Source organism: Buceros rhinoceros, unplaced genomic scaffold (assembly GCF_000710305.1).
Source record: "Buceros rhinoceros silvestris isolate BGI_N320 unplaced genomic scaffold, ASM71030v1 scaffold22610, whole genome shotgun sequence".
NCBI lineage: Eukaryota > Metazoa > Chordata > Aves > Bucerotiformes > Bucerotidae > Buceros > Buceros rhinoceros.
This window is the reverse complement of record NW_010388223.1, coordinates 1-354: the sequence shown is the minus strand read 5'-3', so window position 1 is coordinate 354 and position 354 is coordinate 1.

Below are 354 nucleotides of genomic sequence, written 5' to 3'. Positions count from 1 at the left end.
GCACAGCACTTGCCCGCTCCCACCAGCTTCACCTCCCGCTGGGAGGGCAGGGGCACCCAGCCCCTCCTAGGACCAGGGGATGCTGGAGGGGCCGAATCCTTTCCCCCCACTCCGGTGAGGAGAGCCTGGCCAGTGCTCCCAGTGCTCTGTGCTCTTTGCCCACTCAAAGAAGGGCTCGGGGTGGCTCCGAGCGCTAGACCCCATCACAGCCCAGCTCCACCAGTGGGGCTGGGGAGGGAAGGCAGCCTCAGCACTGGTAGAGCACCACTTGTGCAAGGGGCTGAGCTGTGGGATGGGAAGCGACCTGCCCCACTCGCCCTACCAGGGTCAGCGGGGGCCATGGCATCCCCACAG